Raw genomic sequence first — 15,891 nt, forward strand, 5'->3', positions numbered from 1 at the left:
TGTAAAGCTAAGAACGGATTGGGTTTAGGTACCATTGTAACTCCTTGTCACCCAAGAGGCCCATTTTTCCCGATTGGTTCCTTAAGTGTATTAGTGCTGTCAGACACCTTTGGACAGATCAAATAACAAAGGGCTATGGTTTTATAAAGGAAATAAAGGCTTTAAATGTCAAATCCTCTTTTTCTCCTCCATGTTTTTTTTTTAGGTGAAATATTTCGATTTTTCTTTTCTTTCTTTCTTTCTTTTTTTTTTTTTTTGAATCAGAGTTTCACTCTTGTTGTGTGGGCTGGAGTGTAGTGGCACCATCTCGGCTCACTGCAACCTCCGCCTCCTGGATTTAAGTGACTCTCCTGCCTCAGCCTCCTGAGTAGCTGGGGTTACGGGCACTTGCGACCAAGCCCGGCTAATTTTGTGTTTTTATTAGAGACAGGGTTTCACCATGTTGGCCAGGCTGAGCTCAAACTCCTGACCTCAGGTGATATGCCCACCTAGGCCTCCCAAAGTGCTGGGATTATAGGCATGAGCCACTGCGCCCAGCCTCAATTTTCTTTAAAAATGGGTAAATAGTGGTATGTCAGCAGGCTTAGCGTAAGAATTGGCATGTGGCTGGGAGTGGTGGCTCACGCCTGTAAATCCCAGCACTATGGGAGGCTGAGGCAGGCAGATAATTGAGGTCAGGAGTTTGAGACCAGACTGGCTAACATGGTGAAACCCCATCTCTATCATAAAGTACAACAATTTGTCGGGCATGATGGTGGGCGGCTGTAGTCCCAGCTGCTTTGGAGGCTGAGGTGAGAGAATCACTTGAACCCAGGAGGCAGAGGTTGCAGTGAGCTGAGACTGCACCCCTGCACCCCAGCCTGGGCTACACAGGCAGACCCTGTCTCAACAAAAAAAATAAAATTAAAAAGAGAGAGAGAGAGAGAGAGAGAGAAGTGGCATGAGTTAGGTTATGGTTCCTGTGTGGATGAGCATTTTTTCAAAATAGAAAACGAAGTCTCACTGAGTTTCAGGAGCCACACGCACATTTCTTTCTTTCTTTTTTCTTTTTTTTTTTTGAGACGGAGTTTCGCTTTTGTTGCCTAGGCTGAAGTGCATGGTGCGACCTCGGCTCACTGCAACCTCCACCTCCTGGGTTCAAGCAATTCTCCTGCCTCAGCCTCCCAAGTAGCTGAGATTACAGGTGCCTACCACCACGCCCAGCTAAGTTTTTTTATTTTTAATAGAGATAGGGTTTCACCATATTGGCCAGGGTGGTCTCGAACTCCTGACCTCAGGCGATTTCCGCCCACCTCGGCCTCCCAAAGTGCTGGAATTACAGGTGTGAGCCACCGCGCCCAGCCCACACTCACCTTTCTTCACATCCCCCCACCCCCATGGTCTTTCATTTTTTTCTGTGCTTGAAATTTTTTTAACATACACATTGTTTTTTATAATGAATTTTTTTTCTTTTTTTTTGAGACGGATTCTTACTCTGTCACCCAGGCTGGAGTGCAATGGCACAATCTCGGCTCACTGAAACCTCTGTCTCCCAGGTTCAAGTGATTCTCCTGCCTCAGCCTCCAGAGTAGCTAGGATTACAGGCATGCGCCACCACGCCTGGCTAATTTTTTTTGTATTTTTAGTTTTCTTAATTTAGTTAGCTCAACATGGTTTCTCCATGTTGCTCAGGCTGGTCTCGAACTCCCAGCCTTAGGTGATCCTCCCACCTCGGCCTCCCAAAGTGCTGGGATTATAGGCATGAACCACTGCACCCAGCCTTATAATAAATTATATATAATACACACACACACACACACAGAGGTCTCACTCTGTCACCCAGACTAGAGTGCAGTGGCTGAATCATGGATTACTGCAGCCTCAATCTCTTAGGCTCAAGTGATCTTTCCACCTCAGCCTCTTGAGTAGCTGGCACTATAGGCATGCAACATCACACCTGGCCAATTTAAAATTTGTTTTTGTAGAGACTGAGGCTTAAAATGTTGCCCAGACTGGATGGGGTTCCAAGAAGGCTGAAGAGGAACAGCTCCAGTCTACAGCTTCCAGAGTAAGTGACACAGAAGACGGATGATTTCTGCATTTCCAACTGAGGTCCTGGGTTCATATCACTGGAGCTTGTCGGACAGTGGGTACAGGACAGTGGGTGCAGACCACCGAGCAAGAGCTGAAGCAGGGCAAGGCATCGCCTCACCCAGGAAACACAAGGGGTCAGGGAATTCCCTTTCCTAGCCAAGGAAAGCTGTGACAGATGGCACCTGGAAAGTCGGGTCACTCCCACCCTAATATTGCACTTTTCCAATGGTCTTAGCAAATGGCACACCAGGAGATTATATCCCGCACCTGGCTCGGAGGGTCCCACGCCCACGGAGCCTCACTCATTGCTAGCACAGCAGTCTAAGATGGAACTGCAAGGTGGCAGCAAGGCTGGAGGAGGGGCGCCTGCCATTGCTGAGGCTTGAGTAGGTAAACAAAGCGGCCAGGAAGCTTAAACTCATTGGAACCCACCACAGTTCAAGGAGGTCTGCCTGACTCTGTAGACTCCACCTCTGGGGGCAGGGCACAGCTAAACAAAAGGCAGCAGAAACTTCTGCAGACTTAAATGTCCCTGTCTGACAGCTTCGAAGAGAGTAGTGGTTCTCCCACCATGGAGTTTGAGATCTGAGAATGGACAGATTGCATCCTCATGCGGGTCCCTGACCCCTGAGTAACCTAACTGGGAGGCACCTTTCAGTAGGGACCAACTGACAACTCACACGGCTAGGTGCCCCTCTGAGACAAAGCTTCCAGAGGAACAATCAGGCAACAATATTTGCTGTTCTGCCATATTTGCTGTTCTGGAGCCTCCACTGGTGATACCCAGGCAAACAGTGTCTGGAGTGGACCTCCGGCAAACTCTAACAGACCTGCAGCTGAGGGTCCTAACTGTTAGAAGGAAAACTAACAAACAGAAAGGACATCCACACCAAAACCCCATCTGTACATCACCGTCATCAAAAACCAAAGGTAGATAAAACCACAATGATGGGGAGAAACCAGAGCAGAAAAGTTGAAAATTCTAAAAATCAGAGCGCCTCTTCTCCTCCAAAGGAATGCAGCTCCTCGCCAGCAATGGAACAAAGCTGGACAGAGAATGACTTTGACGAGTTGAGAGAAGACTTCAGACGATCAAACTTCTCCGAGCTAAAGGAGGATGTTTGAACCCATCTCAAAGAAGCTAAAAATCTTGAAAAAAGATTAGACGGATGGCTAACTAGAATAACCAGTGTAGAGAAGTCCTTAAATGACCTGATGGAGCTGAAAACCACGGCATGAGAACTACATGATGCATGCACAAGCTTCGGTAGCCAATTTGATCAGCTGGAAGAAAGGGTATCAGTGATTGAAGATCAAATGAATGAAATGAAGCAAGAAGAGAAGTTTAGAGAAAAAAGAGTAAAAAGAAACAAACAGAGCCTCCAAGAAATATGGGACTATGTGAAAAGACCAAATCTACGACTGATTGATTACCCAAAAGTGACGGGGAGAATGGAACCAAGTTGGAAAACACTCTTCAGGATATTATCCAGGAGAACTTCCCCAACCTAGCAAGGCAGGCCAACATTCACATTCAGGAAATACAGAGAACACCACAAAGATGCTCCTCGAGAAGAGCAACTCCAAGACACATAATTGTCAGATTCCTCAAAGTTGAAATGAAGGAAAAAATGTTAGGGCAGCCAGAGAGAAAGGTTGGGTTACCCACAAAGGGAAGCCCATCAGACTAACAGCAGATCTCTTGGCAGAAACTCCACAAGCCAGAAGAGAGTAGGGGCCAATATTCAACATTCTTAAAGAAAAGAATTTTCAACCCAGAATTTCATATCCAGCCAAACTAAGCTTCATAAGTGAAGGAGAAATAAAATCCTTTACAGACAAGCAAATGCTGAGAGATTTTGTCACCACCAGGCCTGCCTTACAAGAGCCCCTGGAGGAAGCACTAAACATGGAAAGGAACAACTGGTACCAGCCACTACAAAAACATGCCAAATTGTAAAGACCATCGATGCTAGGAAGAAACTGCATCAACTAATGAGCAAAATAACCAGCTAACATCATAATGACAGGATCAAATTTACACATAACAATTTAACCTTAATTGTAAATGGGCTAAATGCTAAATTAAAAGACAGAGTGTCAAATTGGATAGAGTCAAGACCTATCAGTGTGCTGTATTCAGGAGACCCATCTCACGTGCAGAGACACACAGAGGCTCAAAATAAAGGGATGGAGGAAGATCTACCAAGCAAATGGAAAACAAAAAAAAGCAGGGGTTGCAATCCTAGTCTCTGATAAAACAGACTTTAAACCATCAAAGATCAAAAGAGACAAAGAAGGCCATTACATAATGGTTAAGGGATCAATTCAACAAGAGGAGTTAACTATCCTAAATATATATGCACCCAATACAGGAGCACCCGGATTCATAAAGCAAGTCCTTAGAGACCTACAAAGAGACTTAGACTGCTCCCACACAATAATAATGGCACACTTTAACAGCCCACTATCAACATGAGACCTATCAACGAGACAGAAAGGTAACAAGGATATCCAGGAATTGATCTCAGCTCTGCACGATGTGGACCTAATAGACATCTACAGAACTCTCCACCCCAAATCAACAGAATATACATTCTTCTCAGCACCAGATCGCACTTATTCCAAAATTGACCACAAAGTTGGAAGTAAAGCACTCCACAGCAAAAGTAAAAGAACAGAAATTATAACAAACCGTCTCTCAGACCACAGTGCAATCAAACTAGAACCCAGGTTTAAGAAACTCACTCAAAACCGCTCAACTACATGGAAACTGAACAACCTGCTCCTGAACGACTACTGGGTACATAATGAAATGAAGGCAGAAATAAAGATGTTCTTTGAAATCAATGAGAACAAAGACACAACATACCAGAATCTCTGGGACATATGTAAAGCAGTATGTAGAGGGAAATTTATAGCACTAAATGCCCAGAAGAGAAATCATATATTTCTCTTGACACCCTAACATCACAATTAAAAGAAATAGAGAAGCAAGAGCAAACGCATTCAAAAGCTAGCAGAAGGCAAGAAATAACTAAGATCAGAGCAGAACTCAAGGAGGTAGAGACACAAAAAAAACCTTCAAAAATCAATGAATCCAGGAGCTGTTTTTTTGAAAAGATCAACAAAATTGATAGAACGCTAGTAAGACTAATGAAGAAAAGAGAGAAGAATCAAATAGCGCAATAAAAAATGATAAAGGGGTTATCACCACTGATCCCACAGAAATACAAACTACCATCAGAGAATACTATAAACACCTCTATGCAAATAAACTAGAAAATCTAGAAGAAATGGATAAATTCCTGGACACATACACCCTTCCAAGACTAAATCAGGAAGAAGTTGAATCCCTGAATAGACAAATAACAGGCTCTGAAATTTAGGCAATAATTAATAGCCTACCACCAAAAAATGTCCAGGACCAGAGAGATTCACAGCTGAATTCTACCAGAGGTACAAGGAGGAGCTAGTACCATTCTTTCTGAAACTATTTCAATCAATAGAAAAAGAGGGAATCCTCCCTAACTCATTTTATGAGGCCAGCATCATCCTGATACCCAAGCTTGGCAGAGACACAACAAAAAAAGAGAATTTTAGACCAATATCCCTGATGAACATTGATGCAAAAATCCTCAATAAAATACTGGCAAACCAAATCCAGGAGCACATCAAAAAGCTACTCTACCATGATCAAGCAGACTTCATCCCTGGGATGCAAGGCTGGTTCAACATACACAAATCAATAAACGTAATCCATCATGTAAACAGAATCAAAGACAAAAACCACATGATTATCTCAATAGATGCAGAAAAGACCTTTGGCAAAATTCAACAGCCCTTCATGCTAAAAACTCTCAATAAATTCAGTATTGATGGGATGTATCTCAAAATAATAAGAGCTACTTATGACAAACCCACAGCAAATATCATACTGAATGGGCAAAAACTGAAATCATTCCCTTTGAAAACTGGCACAAGACAGGGATGCCCTCTCTCACCACTCCTATTCAACATAGTGTTGGAAGTTCTGGCCAGGGCAATCAGCCAGGAGAAAGAAATAAAGGGTATTCAATTCAGAAAAGAGGAAGTCAAATCGTCCCTGTTTGCAGATGACATGATTGTATATCTAGAAAATCCCATCATCTCAGCCCAAAATCTCCTTAAGCTGATAAGAAACTTCAGCAAAGTCTCAGGATATAAAATCAATGTGCAAAAATCACAAGCATTCCTATACACCAATAACAGACAAACAGAAAGTCAAATCATGAGTGAACTCCCGTTCACAATTGCTTCAAAAAGAATAAAATACCTAGGAATCCAACTTACAAAGGATGTGAAGGACCTCATCAAGGAGAACTACAAACCACTGCTCAATGAAATAAAAGAGGACACAAACAAATGGAAGAATATTCCATGTTCCTGGATAGGAAGAATCAATATTGTGAAAATGGCCATACTGCCCAAGGTAATTTATAGATTCCATGCTGTCCACATCAAGCTACCAATGACTTTCTTCACAGAATTGGAAAAAATACTTTAAAGTTCATATAGAACCAAAAAAAAGCCCGCATTGCCAAGACAATCCTAAGCAAAAAGAACAAAGCTGGAGGCATCACGCTACCTGACTTCAAACTATACTACAAGGCTACAGTAACCAAAACAGCATGGTACTGGTACCAAAACAGAGATATAGACCAATGGAACAGAACAGAGCCCTCAGAAATAATACCACACATCTACAACCATCTGATCTTTGATAAACCTGACAGAAACAAGAAATGGGGAAAGGATTCCCTATTTAATAAATGGTGCTGGGAAAACTGGCTAGCCATATGTAGAAAGCTGAAACTGGATCCCTTCCTTACACCTGATACAAAAATTAATTCAAGATGCGTTAAAGACTTAAATGTTAGACCTAAAACCATAAAAACCCTAGAATACCTAGGCAATACCATTCAGGACATAGGCATGGGCAAGGACTTCATGTCTAAAACACCAAAAGCAATGGAGACAAAAGCCAAAATTGACAAATGGGATCTAATCAAATTAAATAGCTTCTGCACATCAAAAGAAACTACCATCAGAGTGAGCAGGCAACCTACAGAATGGGAGAAAATTTTTGCAATCTACCCATCTGACAATGGGCTAATATGTAGAATCTACAAAGAACTTAAACAAATTTACAAGAAAAAAACAAACAACGCTATGAAAAGGTGGGCAAAGGATATGAAAAGACACTTCTCAAAAGAAGACATTTATGCAGCCAACAGACACATGAAAAAAATGCTCATCATCACTTGCCATTAGAGAAAAGCAAATCAAAACCACAATGAGATATCATCTCACACCAGTTAGAATAGCAATCATTAAAAAGTCAGGAAACAACAGGTGCTGGAGAGGATGTGGAGAAATAGAAACACTTTCACACTGTTGGTGGGACTCTAAACTAGTTCAACCATTGTGGAAAATAGTGTGGATTCCTCAAGGATCTAGAACTAGAAATACCATTTGACCCAGCAATCCCATTACTGGGTATATACCCAAAGGATTACAAATCATGCTGCTATAAAGACACATGCACATGTGTATTTATTGAGGCACTATTCACAATAGCAAAGACTTGGAACTAACCCAAATGCCCATCAATGATAGACTGGATTAAGAAAATGTGGCACATATACACCACGGAATACTATGCAGCCATAAAAAAGGAGAGTTCATGTCCTTTGTAGGGACATGGATGAAGCTGGAAACCATCATTCTGATCAAACTAGCACAAGCACAGAGAACCAAACACCACATGTTCTCACTCATAGGTGGGAATTGAAAAATGAGAACACTTGGACATAGGAAGGGGAACATCACACAACGCGACCTGTCCTAGGTTGGGGGAGGGGGAAGGGATAGCATTAGGAGATATACCTAATGTAAACAACAAGTTAATGGGTGCAGCACACCAACAGGCACATGTATGCTCATGTAACAAACCTGCACATTGTGCACATGTACCCTACAACTTAATGTATAATAATAATAAAAAAAATATTGCCCAGACTGATCTTAAACTCCTGGGTTTAAGCGATCATTTCACCTTGGCCTGGCTCCCAAAGTGCTTGAATAACAGGTGTGAGCCATCAAGCCCAGGCAAAAAAAAATTCTTGTTTTTGATACGGAATCTCGCTCTTTTGCTCAGACTAGAGTGCAGTTGTGCGATCTCGGCTCACCGCAACCTCTGCCTCCCAGGTTCAAGCGATTCTCCTGTCTCAGCCTCCCAAGTAGCTGGGACTACATGCATGTGCCACCATGCCCGGCTAATTTTTGTATTTTTAGTGGAGGTGTTTCACTATGTTGGCCAGGCTGGTCTTGAACTCTTGACCTTGTGATCAGCCTACCTCGGCCTCCCAAAGTGCTGAGATCACAGGCATGAGCTGCCATGCCCGGCCTCAAAAATATATTTTTTTAAATTTTTATTTGTTGTTTTTGAGACAAAGTTTTTCTCTTGTTGCCCAGGCTGGAGTGCAATGGCACTAACTCAGCTCACTGCAACCTTGGCCTTCCAGGTTCAAATGATTCTCCTGCCTCAGCCTCCTGAGTAGCTGGGATTACTAGCATGTGCCACCAAGCCCAGATAATTTTTGTATTTTTAGTAGAGGCAGGGTTTCACCGTGTTGCCCAGGGTGGTCTTGAACACCTGACTTCAGGTGATCCACCCGACTCAGCCTCCCAAAGTGCTGGGATTGCAGGCGTGAGTCACCACACCTGGCTCTCAAAAATATTTTTTAAAGAACTGTTACAACCAAATAATGAGCTATGATTGTGCTGCTGCACTCCAGCCTGGGCACCAGAGTGAGACCTTGTCTCCAAAAACAAAACACAAAAACTTATAACAAAATGGAACTAATAAGGTTGTGTCATCTGTGTCCCCTCCCTGCCCTCCAAGCTATCACTGTTAAATATAATGGGTATTGAGAAAACTGTTAGATATCATTAAATAATTCCTCTATATCCTCCAGTTGAAAAGAAGGTGTTCTGATGTGGCTCAAGTGTTTTCTCACCCCTACCTCCAGGGTCTAAACTAGCAAATCAGATCAGGACACCTACAGAGAACCGTTGGCCATTTTCTTTTTGTTTCTTTTCTTTTCTGCTTTTTTGTTTGAGGCGGAGTTTCGCTCTTGTTGTCCAGGCTGGAGTGCAATGGCGCGATCTCTGTTCACTGCAACCTCCGCCTCCCAGGTTCAAGCAATTCTGTCTCAGCCTCCCGAGTAGCTAGGATTACAGGCATACACCACCACGCCTGGATAATTTTGTATTTTTAGGGAAATAAAAATTAAATAATTTTTAGAGAAATTAGAGAAATAAAAAAATTAGAGAAATGAAAAAACCGGAGAGATGGGTTTCTCCACGTTGAGGCTGGTCTCGAACTCCTGACCTCAGGTGATATGCCCGCCTCGGCCTCCCAAAGTGCTGGGATTACAGGCGTGAGTCACCGCGCCCGGCCTGGCCATTTTCAAATAGAAAATGAAACACACCCGTTAATTAAAGTAATCCAGTGATTTTCAAAAGGAGAAAGACTGAGATGCAGCACAGTCAGGGCACAATTACCCCGAGAATAGCCACTTCACACTGAATGCTTGAAGAGCCTCTCTATGATGAGCAAATTTGGCCAACATAATTCATGCTTATCCAGTCTCAGCCCCCGCTGCCCGCCCCTTCCTAATGGTCATCCCACGATGTGGTCAACAGTGTGGCACAGCATGGTGAGAGAGGGGTTCCGGGATGGGATGAAGGTTTTTCCTGCATTATCAAAATGATTAAAAAGTTGTTAAAAAGATGTCCAAATTTTCTTTTTACCTTAAATAGCTACTAAGATGCATTATACAAGCAGACCCAGGTAAGAGAAAGAGTAAGTGCATTTCAAGCCTCAGTTCACTTCTTAATTAGCTGTAATTCCCTGGGCACGTGACACTGCCTACTTGAGCCTGTTTCCCTGCTCACGAAATGCCCTAATTCTAGGGAGGGTGGAGCTGGGTGGTGGGTCCTGAAGCTTTATCCAATCAGTGGCGCTGGCGCGGGAACCGCCCAATCAGGCGCGGAGTTGGAGAGGAGGGCGTGGATTCCGGCCTTCGGCGGGGTCTTTGTCTCTAGCTCCTGCCAGAGCTTGGGTATCGTCACTGCTGTCCTGCGTCCTGCACCTCGGGAGCCCCAGGTGACTTTGTTACAGCCGGTGGGTGTGCGGGGTTGAGCATCCCGAGATGGGAGAGCGGCCTGTGAAACCGGCTGAACCGGCCACCCCACAGTCCCCTCCTGGGTCGCCGACCTGAGTCAGCGCTGGCACACCTCCGCCCCAGGCCACTCTGGCCGCAAGATGGCTGCTGGACCCGCAGCTAGGACCCCCGCGTCCCGCCAGTTTCTGCGCGGCGCCAGTCTGGTGCTCTCTGGATAGCTCTGCACCCGCAGTCCTGAATATTTCCCAGGTTGTTGAGGGATAACAGGTGAGTCATCAGGGCAGAATCCCCACTCAGTGTGTGTTTGTGGGAGGGGCTGCTGCCTATGGGGTCTTAAATCTTTTCTGATTATTATTATTTTTTTGTGAGACGGAGTCTCGCTTTTGTCGCCAGGCTGTAGTGCAGCGGCATGATCTTGGCTCACTGCAAGCTCCGCCTCCCGGGCTCAAGCGATTCTCGAGCCTCAGCCTCCCGAATGTCTGGGATTACAGGCACCCGCCACCATGCCCGGCTAATTTTTTGTATTTTTAATAGAGGCGGGGTTTCACTATGTTGGCCAGGCTGGTCTTGAACTCCTGACCTCAGATGGTCCGCCCGCCTCGGCTTCCCAAAGTGCTGGGATTGAAGGCGTGAGCTACCGCGCCCGGCCGTAAAGAAATTTTTCCACCGTCCTTTTCATATTTATTAAATTTTCTCATTAGAGCCTATTATTGATTGTAATGCATTTTTCTGTGAAATTTTGCTGCCATTCATTGAATGCCAATGATTCAGAATGCCTGCGCTGCAAGAGTACACACAGCTAAAAACTGTAGATATCTAAATAATTATTTTTGATAGTATATCTATGTTGTATTCAGCATATTATGCGTTAAAATCTCTCTTGGCCGGGCGCGGTGGCTCACGACTGTAATCCCAGCACTTTGGGTGGCCAAGGCGGATGGATCACCTGAGGTCAGGAGATCAGTCTGGCCAACATAGTGAAACTCCGTCTCTACTAAAAGAAAAATACAAAAATTAGCCAGGCTTGGTGGTGGGTGCCGGTAATCCCAGCTACTCGGGAGGCTGAGGCAGGAGAATCGCTTGAACTCGGTAGTCTGAGGTTGCAGTGAGCCAAGATCACGCCACTGCACTCCAGCATGGGTTACAACAGCCAGACTCCGTCTCAAAAAAATAAATAAAATAAAATTTGTCTTATTTTTATTTGTACATTAGTGTTTCTTTTTGAGGGGGTATTTTTTTTTAGATCAGTTAATTGTATTTTTGCTTTCAAAGCTTGATATTATGAATTGAATGATAATTTTCAACTACAATTTTAAACAATGTGATGCTTAATTTATATATGAATTAGCCATATGTCATCTATAGAAATATCTATGTGTTTTTCATCTATGTTGCGACTACTTCGTTTATGACATACTCTTTTCATGGTTTTCGATGATTATTCTATTCTGTCTAGGTGAGTAGTCAGGAAAATAATCTTAAATTCACAATCTACTTATATTTTGAATCTGTATAATTATGTAGGAAGAACACTCTTTATTTGAAGGTAATGTTTGAAAAATGTTGTAATGTCTCTTAGGTAGTCTTTAATTTTTTTTTTTTTTTTTTTTGAGACCAAATCTTTCTGTCGCCCAGGCTGGATTGCAGTGGTGCAATCTTGGCGAGACTCCATCTCAAAAGAAAAGAAAAAAAAAATTAAAGACCTTCTGCACAGCAAAATAAACTATCGACAGAGTAAACAGGCAACATACAGTATGGGAGAAAATTTTTGCAACCTATGCATGTGTCGAAGGTCTAATGTCTAGCATCTATAAGAACTTAAACAAATTTACTATAGAAAAACAACAACTCCGGCTGTGCGCGGTGGCTCATGCCTGTAACTCTAGCACTTTGGAGGTTGAGGCGATTGGATCACTTGAGGTCAGGAGTTTAAGACCAGCCTGGCCAACATGGCGAAACCCTGTCCTACTAAAAGTACAAAAATTAGCCAGCCGTGGTGGTGCATACCTGTAATCCCAGCTACTGGGGAAGCTGAGGCAGGAGAATTGCTTGAACCCAGGAGGCGGAGGTTACAGTGAGCCAAGATCGTGCCACTGCAATCCAGCCTGCGTGCGAAAGAGCAAGACTCCATCTCAAAAAAAAAAAAAACCAAAGAGAAAAACAACAATTCCATAAAAAAGTGGATGAAATAGGGCCGGGCTCAGTGGCTCACGCTGTAATTCCAGCACTTTGGGAGGCCAAGGCGGGTAGATCACTTGAGGTCAGGAGTTCAAGATCAGCCTAGCCAACATGGTAAAACCCCCATCTCTATCAAAAATACAAAATATCGCCGGTCACAGTGGCTCACGCCTGTAATCGCAACACTTTGGGAGGCCAAGGCAGGCGGACCACCTGAGGTTGGGAGTTCGAGACCAGGCTGACCAACATGGATAAACCCTGTCTCTACTAAAAATACAATTAGTTGGGCATGGTGGTGCATGTCTGTAATCCCAGCTACTAAGGAGGCTGAGGCAGGAAAATCGCTTGAACCCGGGAGGCAGAGGTTGCGGTGAGCCAAGAGTGCACTATTGCACTCCAGCCTGGGCCACAAGAGTGAAGCTCCATCTCAAAAAAAGATAATAATTTTATATATATAGATATATATGTATGTATGTATGCTGGGCATGGTAGTGGATACTTGTAATCCCCACTACTAGGGAGGCTGAGGCAAGAGAATTGCTTGAACCCAGGAGGTGGAGGTTGCAGTGAGCTGGAATCCAGCCTGGGTGACAGAGCAAGGCTGCCTCTCTAAAAAAAAAAAAAAAAAAAAAGTGGGGGAAGGACATGAACAGACGTGTATCAACAATCATATGAAAATAAGCTCAACATCACTGATTATTAAATAAATGCAAATCAAAACCACAATGAGACACCATTTCATGCCTGTCAGAAACGCTATTTTTAATAAGTTAAAGAAATAACAGATGCTGGCGAGGTTGTGGAGAAAAAGAAATGCTTATATACTGTTGGTGGGAGTGTAAATTAGCCATTGTTGAAGACAGTGTGTTTTTTTTTTTTTTTTTTCTTGAGATGGAGTTTCACTCTTGTTGTCCAAGCTGGAGTGCAATGGCACGATCTCAGCTCACTACAACCTCCACCTCCCGGGTTTAAGCGATTCTCCTGCCTCAGCCCCCCGAGTAGCTGGGATTACAGGCATTTGCCACCACACCTGGCTAATTTTTGTATTTTTAGTAGAGACGGGGTTTCGCCACATTGGCCAGGCTGGTTTCAAATTCCTGACCTCAGGTGATCCACCCACCTCGGCCTCCCAAAGTGCTGGGATTACAGGCGTGAACCGCCATGCCCGGCCTAATGTGATGAGCAATCCTATTACTGGGTATATACCCACAGGAATATAAATTATTCTATTATAAATACACATACACATGTATGTTCACTGCAGCACCATCCACCACAGCAAACACATGGACTCAACCTAAATTTCCATCAATGATAGACTGGACAAAGAAAAATGTGGTACATATATACCATGAAATACTATGGAGTCATAAGAAAAATGAGATAATGCCCTTAGCAGAGATCTGGATGGAGCTGGAGGCCATTATCCTTAGCAAACTAACACAGGAACAGAAAACCAAATACTGCATGTTCTCACTTATGAGTGAGAGGTAAATAATGAGAACACACAGACACAGGGAGGGGAATGACACATTGGGGTCTGTCAAAAAGTGGAAGGTGGGAAGAGAAAGAGGATCAGGAAAAATAACTAATGGGTACTAAACTTAATACCTGGGTTATTAAATAATCTATACAACCCCCATGACACAAGTTTACCTATGTAACAAACCTGCACTTGTACCCTAGAACTTAAAAGTTTTTAAAAAGACCTATTTGTACTTTTTAAAGAGGAATCTGCCAGTAATTTCAAAGATGGTTTTGTTTATAAAACATAATCTTCCACTTGTCCAGTAGATGCTATTGATTGATTGATTGATTGATTGATTGGAGACAAACGCTGTCTCCCAGGCTGGAGTGCAGTGGTACAATCTTGGCTCACTGCAACCTTTGCCTCCCAGGTTCTAGCAATTCTCCTGCCTCAGCCTCCTGAGTAGCTGGGATTACAGGCATATGCCGCCACACCTGGCTAATTTTTTATTGTTATTAGAGACGAGATTTCACCATGTTGGCCAGGCTGGTCTTGACCTGACCTCAGGTGATCCGCCTCCCTCAGCCTCTCAAAGTGCTGGGATTACGGGCTTGAGCCACCATGCACAGTCAGAAGCTCTTTAACTTAATTAGATCCCGTTCATTAATTTTTGCTTTTGTTGCAATTGCTTTGGCATCTTTGCCATGAAGTCTTTGCCTGTGCCTATGTCCTGAATGGTATTGCCTAGGTTGTCTTTCAGAGTTTTTATAGTTTGGGTTTACATTTAAGTCTTTAATCCATCTTGAGTTATTTTTTGTGTATGGTGTAAGGAAGGGGTCCAGGTTCAATTTCCTGCATATGACTAGGTGGTTCTCCCAGCACAATTTATTGCGAATTCTTTTCCCTTTGCTTCTTTTGTCAGCTTTGTCAAAGGTCAGATGGTTGTAGGTGTGCAGCTTGACTTCTGGCCTTCTATTCTGTTCCACTGATCTATGTTTCTGTTCTTGTACTAGTACCATGCTGTTTTGGTTGCTGTAGCCCTGTAGTATAGCTGGAAGTTGAGTAGCATGATACCTCCAGCTTTGTTATTTTTGCTTAGGATTGCCTTGGCTATTTAGGCTCTTTTTTTGGTTTCATATAAATTTTAAAATAATTCTTTTAAATTCTATGAGAATGTCAGTGGTTGTTTATTGGGAATAGCATTGAATATATAAATTGCTTTGGGCAGTATGGACATTTTAATGATATTGATTCTTTCTATTCCTGAGCGTGGAATGTGTTTTAATTTATTTGTGTCATTTCTGATTTCTTTGAGCAGTGGTTTGTAGTTCTCCTTGAGATCTTTTACCTCCCTAGTTAGCTGTATTCATAGATATTTTATTCTTTTTGTGACAATTGTGAATGTGAGTTCATTCATGATTTGGCTCTCAGCTTGACTGTTGTTTGTGTGTAGGAATACTAGTAATTTTTGCACATTGATTTTGCATTCTGAGACTTTGCCAAAGTTTATCAGCTTAAGGAGCTTTTAAGCGGAGACTATGGGGTTTTCTAGATATAGGATCATGTAATCTGCAAACAGGGATAATTTGATTTCCTTTCTTCGTATTTGGATGCCCTTTCTTTCTTTCTCTTGCCTGATTACCCAGACCAGAACTTCCAGTACTACGTTGAATAGGAATGATGAGAGACGATATCCTTGTCTCATTCTGGTTTTTAAGGAGAATGCTTCCGGCTTTCGCCCATTCAGTATTATGTTGGCTGTGGGTATGTCATAGATGACTTTTATTATTTTGAGGTGTTTTTTTTTTTCAATACCCAGTTTATTGAGAGTTTTTAACATGAATAGACATTGAATTTTAATGAAAGTCTTTTCTGCATCTATTGAAATAATCATGTGTTTTTTGCCCCTAGTTCTGTTTCTGTAATGAATCGCATTTATTA

General features: G+C 42.9%; 1 protein-coding gene across 3 annotated transcripts in view; it reads left to right on the plus strand.

Annotated features, from left to right (window-relative positions):
* The first annotated feature begins 10,115 nt into the window (after positions 1-10,115).
* The window catches only part of LOC105499785 (zinc finger protein 429), a 66,036-nt gene continuing 60,260 nt past the window's right edge, over positions 10,116-15,891 (plus strand). For all 3 annotated transcript variants that reach the window (XM_071086638.1, XM_071086646.1, XM_071086647.1), the window contains exon 1: positions 10,116-10,571. The gene's annotated coding sequence lies outside the window, so the exon portion shown is untranslated. The remainder of the gene's footprint in view (positions 10,572-15,891) is intronic.

The sequence above is a fragment of the Macaca nemestrina genome, chromosome 20 (assembly GCF_043159975.1).
Source record: "Macaca nemestrina isolate mMacNem1 chromosome 20, mMacNem.hap1, whole genome shotgun sequence".
Taxonomy (NCBI): domain Eukaryota; kingdom Metazoa; phylum Chordata; class Mammalia; order Primates; family Cercopithecidae; genus Macaca; species Macaca nemestrina.